Here is a 14206-nt window from a genome sequence, read left to right as displayed (position 1 = left end):
CCGGTCTATAAGAGGTCCCACATGTCAGAGCACAAACCAAGCCATGATCTCTAAGGAATTGTCTGTAGACCTCTGTGACAGGATTGTATCGGGGCACAGATCTGGGGAAGTGTACAGAAACATTTCTGCATCACTGTTCCTAGAGCGGACCGTCCGGCTAAACTGGGCGATCGTCGGAGAAGGGCCTTAGTCAGGGAGGTGACCAAGAACCTGATGGTCACTCTGAAAGCGTTCAAGTGTTTCTCTGTGGAGAAAGGAGAATCTTCCAGAAGAACAACCATCTCTGCAGCATTCCACCAATCAGGCCTGTATGGTAGAGTGGCCAGACAGAAGCCACTCCTCAGTAAAAGGCACATGAAAGCCCACCTGGAGTTTGCCGAAAGGCACCTGAAGGACTCTTAGACCATGAGAAACATCTCTAGGTTACATATGTAACCCTAGTTTCCTGAGGGAACGAGATGCTGCGCCCGATTGTCCAAAAATTGGACGCTGGCCATCACCTGTAGGGTGACATCACGACCAGGAAGTATAAAACGCACATAAAGTGAGGCAGTGAACTAAGATCCCTACAATGGCCCTTATGAGAATACACATTCAAAATAGGGGTAAAGGAACGAGCCGAAAAAGGCTTAACCCATGACCTGGACACCTCGGTGTACATAGCGGGGGGGAAGGAGGAGCGCACAGCCAGAAAGTGTGCTTGACTTTCTTGCTTGCTTTCATTTTCTTTTTTTGAGACAAATGATTTGACAGACAACACAACACACAGAGCGCTTTGTGAGCAAACAAAGGCTGGCACTGCCTCACTCCATGTGCGTTTTATACTTCCTGGTCGTGACATAACCCCACAGGTGACGAGCAGCGTCCAATTTTTGACTGATTCCATACTTGGAATTCATTTTGAAATAAGACTGTAACATAAAATGTGGAGAAAATGAAGCACACAAGGCCACAGTCATGCTGGAACAGGTTTGGTCTCCTAGTTCAGGTGACTGGAAAATGTCATGCTCCTGCATCCAAGGACATCTAATACAACTGTGTGAACAACTTTGTGTTCTAAGTTTGAGGAACGAGCACATCTGGCTGGAAAAGTCATTTCTAATAATAATAATAAAAAGAAGAAAATTGGATTTAGGATATTTGGACGCTTAAATATTTTGGTTAATATCAGTTTTATAAAAAAAAAGGCAAAAACAAGAATAACAATTTATATACCTTGTGTGTGTGTGTGTGTGTGTGTGTGTGTGTGTGTGTGTGTGTGTGTGTGTGTGTGTGTGTGTGTGTGTGTGTGTGTTTAAATAAAAAAATTTATTTAATTTTCTTCTTTCAACAAATGAATGTAAAACATTTTTTATTAGAAGACAACTAATTATATATATATATATATATATATATTCATTAATAATCTTGTACAGTGTTTATTGTATTTAGAAAAAAATCTTTTCTGATATTTTATCATTTTTTTGACAGTGAGAGTCTCTGAATATGAGAATCAATCTGCAAATAATCGGAAAGATGGTCAGATGGTCAGTTCTCCTCATCCAGCATTTTAGTCTTACTTTTTTAACATACAAACATTGAACCTTTTGTAGGCAAATGTGTGAATAATCACACTGTTTCTCGTCCGGTACACGCCGTGGAAAAGGCAGCGATGACAAATGAGAAAAGAAGGGATGAAAGAGAAGTGGTGTTTCTTTTCCTTGCCCTTGTAGGGAAATTGTACTCAGTAAATTCTCTGTATGGTATGATTGTGTGTGTGTGTGTGTGTGTGTGTGTGTGTGTGTGTGTGTGTGTGTGTGTGTGTGTGTGTGTGTGTGTGTGCTATGAAAGCGACGTGCTGAACTGCGTTCTGTTCACGTCGCCCCTCTCCTAACCCTCCTTCCTATCTCTTGGTGATGTATCGCCTGGCGTTGCTGTTAGATGGAGGGCTGCGGTGCTCATTAAGATTGTGGCAGATAGAGCAAATGGGGGAAAAGGGAAACAGTGCGGATGAAAGGGCGAGAGCAGGGAAAAGATAAAGCATTAGCTTTTTGGAATTGTTCCACCTCATTGTTTTCAACCTTCCCTTTTGTTCACTCCAAACGCAGGCGTTGACGTTTCTGCCTTCACTGTCCTTCTTCAGTTTATTTATGTATTTATTTATCTATTTATTTAATGCTGGTGATGATGATGATGATGATGATGATTATTTCCTCTTTCCTTGAACTAGGAGACCCAAACCTGTTCCAGCATGAGACAACGCCCCTGTGCACAAAGCCAGCTCCATAAAGATATGCATCACATACATATGGCGTGGAGGATGTGGAAGATCTCCTGCTATAGAGCTCCGAACCCTATTGGGATGAATATGAATGCTGAATGCACCCCAGGCCTCCTCACCTTACCCTCTTCAATACCTGACTTTACTCCCACCCTTGTGTCTGAATGAGCACAAAATTTAGTGGAACATCTTCTCAGAAGAGTGGAAGGAATTATACGTGCAGATTGGGACTAAATGTGGAATGCGATGCTCAAAAAACACATTCCAAAGTTCTGACCAGGTGTCCGCAAACTTTTGGAATTGTAGTTTACTGTTGGCATCGGACTCACCATTTAATCCTAACCAGAAACACAGTACTTATAAAAGCACTTACCGTAATTTCCGGACTATAAAGCGCACCCATATATAAGCCGCACCCACTGAATTTGACAAATATTTTTATTTTGAACATAAATAAGCCACACCTGTTTATAAACCACAGGTGTCTACACTGAAACTAATGAACTTTACACAGGCTTTAATGAAAGACAGTGTCTGTTACACGGTGTAACGGGTGAAATATGTTGTGGCTCCTTTAAGAGCAGAGCGGCATTTTGGGAATAAATTTTTCCGCTATTACTGCATGTGTGCAAGGCCGAGGAATATGTCCTTATTATTTTCTGATGCTCATTTCTAAGTTTCTTTGACTAAACTGTAACGCTGTTGCCAAAAAAAATAAAAAAGCACAAGTTTTGAAAACCTGTCTGTGCTTATATGATTTCTGTTGCAACTGGAGTTAGCGAGCTCTTCCTTAACCCAGACTCAACACGTTACAACGGCTTGTATCTAAACAGCAGCCTACCAAGAAAGTCATTGTTCACTGTCTTCCTCCTTCCTTTCACTACTATTTCTCTTGGGAGTTTATCTTTTGGCATCGTCGTGCGTTTAAAAATCACCCGCTGGAATCTTTTCTTCCGATGCCGTGCAGCTCAGAACACAGGTGAAGTGCGTTTTTTTCGTTTCCGTTCGGAAAATTTCATTGGTCTAATGTTATGGGGTTCAGTTTTTTGGCTTGAAGTTTGTGAAACCGAGAAAAACCCAGGAAAAATCCATAAATTAGCCGCTTCGTTGTTTAAGCCGTGGGGATCAAAACGTGGGAAAAAAGTAGCGGCTTATAGTCCGAAAAATACGGTAGTGTAAAATAAATTAATAAATAAATGGTAAAAAGGGAAAATACACTTTATAGACAAAAGTTTTTGGTATTTTTTTTTTGGACATTTTGCTTTTATTATAAATGTCACTCTACCAGAAAAATGTTCCACTATATTTTGTGGAGATTCGTGGAGATTCTTTAAGCTACAAGAGTCTTAGTAACGTCAGGTAATGATGTACGTAAGAAAGTGAGAAGCCCCAAATATCCCAATAGGGTTAGAGTTCAATAGCAGGAGATCTTCCACATGTTCAAACCCATGTCACGCAGATCTTCATGGAGCTGGCTTTGTGTACAGGGGCATTGTCATGCTGGAACACGTTTGGGTCTCCTTGTTCAAGAGAAAGCACAAGTTCATGCTGTGTGCCTCCAAATGCGTCATAACAATGGGAAGAGGCACATATTGCTGGAAAAGTCAGTTGTCCCAATACTTTTGCAAATGTTATATAGACCGATGTTGTCTTTAACATTAAGAATATACTAAACAATTTACAGCCGTAAGTGTTAATAATGTATATTTATAAATTATTAATTAATTAATTAATTGATTATTTAATTAATTGATTAAATAATTAATTTATTTATTCATTTATTTACATTACTATTTACAATGATAATTGTAAATCTAATCTAATTGAATTTAATCTTAGTCTATTTATTATCTATTTACTAATTTAATTAAATCTTAAATATTACTCACATTTTTTTTACAAATGACAAATATTTAAAGCATAAATCTAAAAAAAAAAAAAAGAAAAAAAAAAAAGCAGCAAATCAAACATCACTATCCTTAATGATGATACCAAACTACCTCAGGTTTTTTTTTTTATGTTTTTGGTTGAAAGGCCATGAGGATGCAAATCAGCAGTGGAAATCTTTCGATTTTCTTCATCTGATGTCGGCTTTCAGCAGTTCCCAAGCCACATGTCCAATTATTATACAGCCCCAAAGCGAATCCACCTTTTTTTTTTTTTCTTCCGCATCAATTATACACACCATATACTAACCATTTATTCCCTCTACAATTCTTACATTTACATAATTTATATCATCCCATTTGGCACACAAGCTGAAAGCTGGCAGTTCAGAAAGATGTTGATGTTAGAGTTCATCTATCAAGCGTAGAGCCCAGGAGGAACGCTAAACCTCTTCAGAATTGCCCTGCTCTCTTTTTTCCCCTCTCCCTAGTCTTATTCTAAGCTGCTGTAATTGACTAGCTTTGAATTGGTATCTCGGTTTTCCAGCATTAAGCTGTCAGACTCGATGTTACACACTTGTCAAACTGTCCATGGCCTGAGAGAACGCACCGAGAGGGACACATGTCTACGTTGATGGACAGCCAGACGTGGTTTCTTTTCTCTCTGTGGAACGCGACTGGCGTAATCAAAGTATTGGCGCGTATACATTAATAAACATTAACTTCACCGTCGTTGCAGGCAGGCTGGCTAGACGAGAACATCAATCCTCCTCTTTATTTTCTTTTAATTAGATTTTTTTTTGAGCTGGGGTTTAAAGTTAATTAATGGGCGTAAAAATAATTCCAGGTAATCTTGTAAAGGATAGATGTTGTAGATTAATAATAGATAGAACGCGAATGTGGATGTGTTTTCTTATTTTCTCTCCCCCCCCTCTCTCGTTCCCACTTTGCCACAAAGAGGAGGAGTAATCCTGTTAAAAAGCTGTTGTGTTGGAGAGGGTGATGAGCCCTGGGCGATGCCTACCTCACAATCCCATGCCTGAGTGCTGTATGTCACATCAGAGTGGGGATTTGTGTCAGCGATGCTTCTTCAGTGCAGGACTGAGTGTAGGATTCTCTTTTTAGACAGATTACACCAAGTGTTCAACTAAATTACAGTTTCACTAAAAAAATGTCCTTTAAATACAAATATTTCATTGTACAATATGTCGACCAAAGCTTGTAGAGACCTGAGCAGATTGGTAGGTGAATCTTTTTGAGACTCCTAGTCCACATTTAGTGCCCATGTGCTGTTACTCTTCTGGTTAGATGTTCCACTAGATTTTGTGGAGATTTGTACTCATTCAGCTCCAATGGTGTTAGTATGGTCAGGTACTGATGTAGATGAGAAGGTGAGGAGGCCAGGGTTTAGTCAGCATCCATATTCCTTCCAATAGGGTTGGAGATCTATAGCAGGAGATCCTCTATAATCTTCCAGCCCATGGAAAGCAAATCTTCATGGAGCTGGCTTTGTGCACAGGGATGTCTTCTGCTCAGGTGTCTACAACAGGTTTGGGTCTCCTAGTTTAAGTAAAGAAAAATTTTCGCATCCAAAGACGTCGAGTTCAATTGTGGGTCTCCAACGTTAAATAATGCGGCTTGTATACTGGACAGACAGACAGACAGACAGACAGACAGACAGACAGACAGACAGACAGACAGACAGACAGACAGATAGATAGATAGATAGATAGATAGATAGATATTGTCATTCTACAGTACAATGCTGTTTAGCTACCAGAAGTGCAAATAGTAGCAATTATGCAAATTGGCAAATGCAGATAAATGTGCAAATATATGTACAGCATGTAATATATAAGTGGATAATTGTACAAGTCTCAGGCATTTGAAAATGTGCATTAACTGTTGAGCAAGTGCACAAAGAATATATATATATATATATATATATATATATATATATATATATATATATATATATATATATATATATATATATATATTCAGGATGTGTGCAGGATGTGTGTAAGGCACACTTTAGCCCCAGCCTTGGGTTACAGCATCTGCCAGATTTAACGATTAATTTATGGACTCATGCCTATTCATTTGATCATTAGTTATTTCTTCTTGAATATAAAATAATAGCTGCACTGAGTGTGAAACAGGAACACAACCCGGCTGGACACCAGTCTCTCGTTTGGCACCATGGACACTTGAACACAAGGACATTTGCACCTGGGGCACTAAGCATTTATTATAGCTCACAAGAGTAGGAAAAGGGTAAACCAGTAAACCTACATGGACTCGTCCAGAGTGCAACCTGCGCTAAGGATCTGAGAGCTTTAAGATGGCAATATAATCCTGGTGCTGTCCAGTGCTAAATGGTTAAGGCTTTCATCGAAAGGTTGGTGGTATTGCCAAGTTGGCATTTGAGCAAAGCCTTTAACCCATAGTGCTCCAGGGGTGCTGTATCATAAAACTTTCTTTCGGCTTCTCCCGTTAGGGGTCGCCACAGTGGACCATCCGCATGTTTGATTTGGCACATGTTTTTATGCTGGATGCCCTTCCTAATGCAACCCTCCCCATTTATCCGGGCTTGGGACCGGCACTAAGGCTTGTGCAACCCTAATGGCTGGGGTTGGTTCCCTAACCGGAGATCGAACCCGGGCCGCAGGGGTGAGAGCGCCGCATCCTAACCACTAGACCACCAGGGAACTGGGTGCTGTATCATAGCTTCCTAAAAATCGCTGGGATATCCGAAAGCAAGAATTTCAATGTGCTGTAATATACATGTGACAAAATAAAGGCTCTTCTTCTTAATGTAATGACCATGAATACAAGTGGTCAAAACCGATCAGCAGGTTGTGAGTTCATATCCAAACCACACCAAACTGGCACTGTTCATCCCTTAAGCAAGACCCTTAACCTTCAATTGCTAAGTTGTATAAATGAGATGATAAATCGCTCAGGGCGTTTGCCAAATGCCGTAAGCGTAAATGTGAACGAGTACTATAAATGCCCGGTCAATTAATAACAAACTTGTTCATGTGCATTGGATGAGTTACTGTGCACAGATTATGGCTGGCGGTTAATGGTATATAAATATCAGTGAAAAATAAGCATTGTCTCACTCAATCAATCTGTGCTTGGTGTTTTGCCAGTGAACCAATCATATATGTGTGTGTACGTGTGTGAGACAGAGAGTGTGAGAGATATAAATTGAGTAAAGGTGGTAGATTGGCTGCTGTCCAGTCACTAATACTTATACAATCACCAATCACTGTCCAGTTGCTAATACTTTATCATTTGAGAAGCACGTGGACAAGGACACGAAGCAGATCACTGCGGTAAGGTCTCGGGTGTTTAAGCACAGAGTTTCCAGCCATATGTTCATGCTGTTGTTTGTTGGTCGGACGTTCTGAAAGTCAGCAGCTCAGGATGGATTTTGTTGCCAACTACAGCTACAAAGCAACAGGGTAAAATTCTGCCATCCCCCCACCCCCCCACCCCCCCTTTATTTTCTATTTCTCCATTAGGACACATGTATTAAGTAGAGATGACGAGAGACATTTCTATTAAATTAAGGGCTTTCAGCCTTCAGCCCAGCTTTTTGGCACAGACCGCGAATCAACAGATAAAGAGAGAGAGAGAGAGAGAGAGAGAGAGAGAGAGAGAGAGAGAGAGAGAGAGAGAGAGAGAGAGAGAGAGATGGATACAAAAATAAATGTTGGTAGCAATTCATTTGAAAGGTACCTGTACAGTGCCTTTGTCCATATGTCATGTTTAAAAATTTGAGTGTTGGAGGAACATGGTATGCCCAAAAGTTGGAAAAATTAGAACACCCAACTTTTCCAGCCTTGCGTGGTTCTACTCAAAGACACACAATTCTCCCTTCACTTGAACTAGGAGACCCAAACCTGTTCCAGCTCCATGAACATCTGCTTTTAATGGGTTGGAAGATGTAGAGGATCTCCTGCTACAGAGCTCCAACCCTATGTGAAAAATTATCCCAGAAGAGTGAAACTTATTATAAGAGCAAATGGAGACTAATTGTGAAATCAAACGTTTTAAAAAAGCACATATTCAGATATCCACACACTTTTTGTCAATATAGTGTATTGCAACAAAGTTAATAAAAGTTAAATATATGTGGATTCAGCAAATTGAAAAAAGAATTGGAAATAAGTTCTAATATCTTGTGAGTTATTTGTTCGTTTTTTTAAATTAACAGCACATTTATGGCACTTTGGGAAAAGCTATACAAGCCACACATGGCTCTTCATAAGAGTGTTGTAAATGTAAATCTGATGAACAGCATAGCTTTGATTGGCCATTCATTTGGCTGGAATCATTCCTGGGCTTTCATAAATAAGACGCCGTGCTGCAATGAAGCGGCGTAATCATTTTACTACAAATGGACTGAATGTTTAATTTCATGCTCCAATAAGAGTAGATATTGCGGGAACACTTCACAAAAGGTACGAAGGCAAGTGGAGACATTATCCTCTTTCCTCAGTCCTTCAGCCTTGATTTATAACGAAATGCTGACACCTTCATGGTGTTTCTGGTTTGACGTTATTCACGGTAATTAGCAACTTTAGTGTAAACCAGAGTATATTATACAGTATATTGTGTATTAAGTAGGTTAGTACCTTAGTGCCGGTCCCAAGCCTGGATAAATGGGGAGGGTTGCGTTAGGAAGGGCATCCAGCGTAAAAACGTGCCAAATCAAACATGCGGATGGTCCGCTGTGACGACCCCTAATGGGAGGAGCCAAAAAAAAGAAAGTAAGAAATATTGTGTATATAGTATATTGTGGACCACATTTTTAGATGCCCAATGAAAATAGAGAGGAATAGGATGTGAGCGGAGTTTCAGTCAGAAAAAAATCTAACTCCTGGGGAAGGTTCATCACCTCACAGTTCTCCTGCAGGAAAACTGATAAGCACTCTTTCGGTCACACAGCAGTGGTGTGGTCTTGACTTCTTCTTCAGAGAACCCAGTGCATACTTAGGTGTGATTTGTACTGTGTTGTGTAGTGAACATTATTGAAGCACACAATTGATTGAATGTGGTGTGTAACTCCCAAGTGGCTAATCTTTTTTCTCGATTTTTTTTTTTTTTTTGAGGTTGCGACAGATTTACTGATTTTCTCATCGTTCTGTCATGAAAACAGTGAACTCAATTAAAATGAGGAACTGATGCTTCAAATAATAAAAATCAGTATAACCTCGGTTGTATTACAGGGTGATTGAAGAGTTCTACTCTTTACGTAGAAATGCATGTGATGCACCATTATTCTGAGAATCTACAAATCTAAAATCCTGGGGCATTAAACTCCGTAAAAACACAGAGTGTCTGAACAGAAAACTGATCTAAAAGGTTTCATTCGAGCTGCATAATAAGCTTTTAATGGCCGTTTAAACGCTCTCCATGTTGGCTTTAGTGTGTTTGATTTGTTTGTTTGTGTACACCCTCATCTCCTGCTGAGTAGTTTAATGAGGGATGGAGGGATGGGAAGGTGCTAGAGCCATCAGAGCTGCTTCAGAGCAACAGCGTGTGATCTTCATGTAGTGAAAGCTGTCAATCACACATCATTGACCGCCAGACAGACAGACAGACATGTCTGTTTTATTCAGCACTTACATACAGGGCTGAGAATTGCTTTTGTTTCTCTTTCCATTAATCCATCTCAGTCAGAAGCAGACTGGAGATGATTTATAAAGGGATAAATAATTGATTTGCTCCAGATTTATTTCTTTGAGGCTGTTACGCTCTTTCAGCCCGAACACGTGGGTATATTCGATTTACAAAGAGCAACTCTCATTCATTTATTTTACAAATTAATATAGTAATAAAATAATAATAATAATAATAAAATATTCTTATTTTAAACATTAACTGCACTTAACAATCTACCATTGTGCCTCATTTTTTAAATATATTCTATCTATCTATCTATCTATCTATCTATCTATCTATCTGTCTCTGTCTGTCTGTCTGTCTGTCTGTCTGTCCGTCCGTCCGTCCGTCCGTCCGTCCGTCCGTCCGTCCGTCCGTCCGTCCGTCCGTCCGTCCGTCCGTCCGTCCGTCCGTCCGTCCGTCCGTCCGTCCGTCCGTCCGTCCGTCCGTCCGTCCGTCCGCCCGCACGCCCACCTACCTACCTACCTAGCTACCCACCTACCCATATATATACCACAAGGTTATGGGAAAGAGTAGTGGAAGCCAGGCTGAGAGAAGAGGTGACCACCTGTGAGCAACAGTATGGTTTCATGCCGAGGAAGAGCACCACAGACGCATTATTTGCTTTGAAAATGTTGATGAGGAAGTATAGAGAAGGTCAGAAGGAGCTGCATTGCGTGTTTGTGGATTTAGAGAAAGCACACAACAGGGTGGAGAGGATTGTATAAGGAAGTCTGGTGTGTCAGAGAAGTATGTGAGGGTGGTGCAGGTCATTATGAGGACAGTGTGACAGCAGTGAAGTGTGCAGTAGACTGGGTTAAGTTGGAGGTTGAACTGCATCAAGCATCAGCTTTGAGCCCTTTCCTGTTTGCAGTGGTGATGGACAGGTTGATAGACGAGGTCAGGCAGGAGCCTCCTTGGACTATGACCTGCCAAATGCCACAAATGTAAATGTAAATGTAAATATGTGAAATGCCTCTCTCTCTGTAATGGCACACATTGTTATATTGCGTTTGTTTATAGTATTGATGGTTTATATAATTACGACGTGATAGTGGTGGTATTAAGAGGTGGATTAAGTCGGGTAAGTCCCCACTGAAGGCCCGGGTGCCAAAGGCACGGCCTACCACTGGTATGTACTATGTATATAGTGCTTTGTGAACATTCCTTACCACACTCAGTCTCCATTTGCTGTTATAATATCATTCAGTTTTCTGGGTAGATTTTGTGTAGAATTGTGCACATTCAGCTACAAGGGTGTTAGTAAAGTTGGGTACTGATGGGTTAGTAAAGTTGGGTATTGACGCTCTATAGCAGGAGATCTTCCACATCTTCTAACCCATGGAAAGTAGATCTTTATGGAGCTGGCTTTGTGCAGAGGGACATTGTCATTTTGGAGAAGGTTTTGGGCCTCCTAGTTTAAGTGAAAGGAATATTTCATGCATCCAAAGACATCTGATATAATTGTGTTAAACTTTGTGCTAAGAGAACCACATATAGAAGGAAAAATCAGGTGGTGTCCCTCTACATTTGGACACATAGTGTATCTACTGTAGCAGGAAGAGCAAGAATTGTGCGATACAACTCGATGATTATAAACCGTACAGAAATAATCCACAGGTTTTTGCCATGAAATCATTAAGAAAAAATCAAGTCTGTCAGTAAATCAAGTCATCAAATCCATATTCCGAGTAAACACACTCCAGTGTAATATTTACACCAAGATCGATGGGAAGAGCCATGTTAAAACCAGCCGAGCGGATTATTAGGACCGCCTCCTGTAGCCTCCATGTGATCGATATACTGAGTGGCACTGCGTTGTGTTTCACTCGGATGAGTCCAAATTGTTTTGACCTCTATTAAACACATCTTGTAATTCTCTGGCTGGAGCAAATCATGTCCCGACGCACGAATGATCGTCCGCTTCATTTCCGCATCTTTCAGAGAAGTGGGATATCATGAATCGTGCAAATGTGACACACACCATTTGGCACTTACACACACCTCCAATCTTTTGTGTTGCACTATGCATTTTAATAGCTGCTTGTACATTGAATGTAATTGTGTCTGTGCGTGTGTGAGTGTGTGTGAGTGTGTGTTTATAACCACGGTAGTAAACAGTTCAGTAAACTCCTTTAACTTTATTATTTATGGTTAAGAGTGTAGGAGCAGAAAAGTATTTAAATTCGACTAGCCAGGCTTCCCCTCGCTCTCCTTTATGACACAATGCATCTGCTATATGCGTAATTCGAATGACAGGCCTGATAGCAGCTTTAAATCATGTTCGTACTGGGGGCAAAAACTAAATCATAACATCAGAACCCCCTCGATAATTGCAAATTACATCAAGCTTTGACAATGCATCTGTTTTCCTCTCTGTCGCCGGGCAGCATGAGGCACAGGCCGAACAGCAGCTGCGCTTTTAACATACACACTGGCAGAAAAGTCAGGGAGCGATGCAAGTCCAGACATTTCAGAGTCTGGGCATATTACAGTTTCACTCTTCGCATAGTTCCTGTAACATCGAGAGCGATTTCACGTTGTCAATGAGTTCAATCATTAAAGCACAGACAGCAGGTCAGCAAGGGACGAGACTGGGCCCAATGAAGTTCCAGTAATTCAGTCTTTTAAGAATATAAAAATGAAACCTGAGAGACAGCTTTCAAAGCTAACAAAAAATTCCATATAAAAGTACTGAAAAAGTGTTATCTGTTCCATTAACTGTGCTCTTTCTCATGTTGAGTCACCGGAACGGAAAGGTGAATTGCCTCTCTCGCAAATCTCTCGCAGTTCCTTCATTACCATCTTCAAGGAATAAAACTACTCTACCTTTTAAATCGGGAAGAATGTGGGGAATAGTAAATAGGAAGGATGGGAATAAAGGAAATAGGAGGATGGAAAGAATAGAAAATCGGAAGGATAAAAGGAATAGGAAATAGAAGGATGGGAATAAAGGAAATAAGAAGGATGGAAAGAATAGTAAATTGGAAAGATTGAAGGAATAGAAAATAGAAAGGATTGGAGGAATAGGAAGAATGGAAGAAATAAATGAAATAGGAAGGATGGGAATAAAGAAAATGGGAAGGATTGGAATAAAAGAAAATAAGTAAGATAGAAAGAATAGGAATCTGGAAGGATGGGAATAATGAAAATAAGAAGGATGTGGATAAAGGAAATAGGAAGGATGGAGGGAATATGAAATAGGAAGGATGAAAGAGGTAGGAAATAGGAAGGATGACAATAAAGGAAGAAAGGAAGAAAAGGAGGAATTGGAAATTCGAAGGATGGAGGGAATAGAAAATAGGAAGTATGTGAAGAATAGGAAATTGAAAGAATGGGAAAAAAGGAAATATGAAAGCTGGAAATAAAGGGAATAGGAAGGATGGGAGGGTATGAAATGTGAAGGATGAGAAAAAAGAAAATATATACAAGGCATATGGAATTTAGACAGGATCTCATCAAACTGTTTGCACTGTGTGTGTGTGTGTGTGTGTGTGTGTGTGTGTGTGTGTGTGTGTGTATGTGTGTGTGTGTGTGTGTGCGCGCGTTCTATTTACAGTACATAAAGAAATGGAGATAAACAACAGTGATCTGTGACTAAAGGTTTTCACAAAGCTTCCAAAAAAAAAAAAAAAACCAGACCAGACCGATGAGACCGTGCAGCTCATGTACCCAGACAAGGTCAGATGAGGGCTGTGTTGTGTGTTCCCTTGATGCATTGTTTGCCAATTGTGAGCTGCCTTTCACCAGCATCCAAACGCAGGCTGGAGTGATGCCCACTTCGAACGTCCTCCATCTCTGTAAGCTCAAGTCCCTGGTCCGTGTTTATCAGCCATTGCACAGCATCATTGGAGCACCACAGCAGTGTAACACGGGTCGATTAATCCAGTTCCAACCCCATCACTGCCAGCTCACAGCCTTATCCCAAAGCACGCTAATATATATGATAATAATCATAATACCACGCCACAGCCAGATGCAGTAATATCATTTCCTCTCTCTCTCTCCCTCTCTCTCTTTCGCTCTCAATATTTTTCCCCTGATGCTGGCACTTTCTAAACCCGCATGCTTCCATTCCCGCTTTTAAAACGTTATTTGCAAGCTAACACGTGTACCCCTAATATCGCTAATGCTCAACATTAGAGACTTTAGATTTTTCTTGCTTTTTATCACGCATCAACTCCGAGGCCGTTGTGGGCTTTACGGCGTTAGCGGACCACTGACCATTATTTATTTATTTATTTTTTACATTTAGCACCTTGTTCCCCTCTCCCTTTAATGACGTTCACACTGAACCCGAACAACCCTGTTCTGAAATATTAATGGCTACCTGCTAGGAGCTGGAGCAGCCCTGAGCTAATAGAGCATGCTGGGAAAACAG

At 40.5% G+C, this 14206-nt stretch overlaps 1 protein-coding gene across 2 annotated transcripts in view; it reads right to left on the bottom strand.

Moving 5' to 3' along the window:
- The window catches only part of chrm2a (cholinergic receptor, muscarinic 2a), a 106342-nt gene that overhangs the window by 36765 nt on the left and 55371 nt on the right, over positions 1-14206 (bottom strand). The gene's annotated exons all lie outside the window — the stretch shown is intronic.

Source organism: Silurus aristotelis (genome assembly GCF_946808225.1).
Source record: "Silurus aristotelis genome assembly, chromosome: 7".
NCBI lineage: Eukaryota > Metazoa > Chordata > Actinopteri > Siluriformes > Siluridae > Silurus > Silurus aristotelis.
The sequence above is the reverse complement of the archived record's forward strand: the minus strand, read 5'-3'. Positions and strand labels throughout refer to the sequence as shown.